This window comes from Egretta garzetta, unplaced genomic scaffold (genome assembly GCF_000687185.1).
Source record: "Egretta garzetta isolate BGI_Z169 unplaced genomic scaffold, ASM68718v1 scaffold440, whole genome shotgun sequence".
Taxonomy (NCBI): Eukaryota; Metazoa; Chordata; class Aves; order Pelecaniformes; family Ardeidae; genus Egretta; species Egretta garzetta.
Window position 1 is genome coordinate 448,693 of NW_009258293.1, and position 821 is coordinate 449,513.

The following is an 821-nucleotide window of genomic DNA, read 5'->3' on the forward strand; positions in this document are numbered from 1 at the left end:
CGCTCAGGTCGTCCCAGCCAATCAGAACAGACTGTGTGACCCCTGGGACACATGGCCGCTGAGACTGCTGGGAGGGGGCGGGGCTTCTAGTTGAAGCAGTGGGCAGGGCCTCTGCCAGTCCCGCCCCTGCTGTCCCGATCTCTGCGTGGTGTGAGGGCGCGGTGGCCGCGGTCCTGTGGGCAGGGCCGGGGCAGGATGGGCCCTGCGGGCTGTATGGGGCCAGAGGGGGTGGCTGCACCTCACACCTGGGGCCCCATCACAGTCCTCAGGCAGCAGCGACTGGTGGGGTGGGCTGACCCTGCCCACAGCCTGGGCATTGCTGGGCAGGAGACCCCTGGAGCCTGCCCTGGGCCTTTGCGCGAGGTTTGGGTCCTGGCCCAAGGGCTGCAGCAGGTGGGGCCCTCAGGCTTCCCTGGGAACAGCCGCCTGCTCTGCGGCAGCATCCCAGGCAGCACTGAAACGGGGGGGGGGCGCAGCCAGGCCCATGCATGCCCCGAGCAGCAGTGCCAGGGTGCGTCTCCCCACATCAGCCAGGTAAGAGGGGCGCAGCAGGGAGCAAGGAGGGGGGTGGTTTGCGCTACCTCCGACCACACGTCCTTGGGGGCTCAGAAATCCTTGTGACGCATAACTCTACCTTCTGGTTGTGCTGGTTTGGGGCACAGTGCAATGCCCTGTGCGGCTGCCTCGCCACAGCGATGGGCACAACTCCCAGGGAGGGTCTCACGAACCCTTAACCCTACAGGACTGTTCTCAGGGCAGCATGGGCTGTGGCATGAGACATACAAAAGCCTCATGTTAACGAGGCTTTTCTGCGCTCAGTG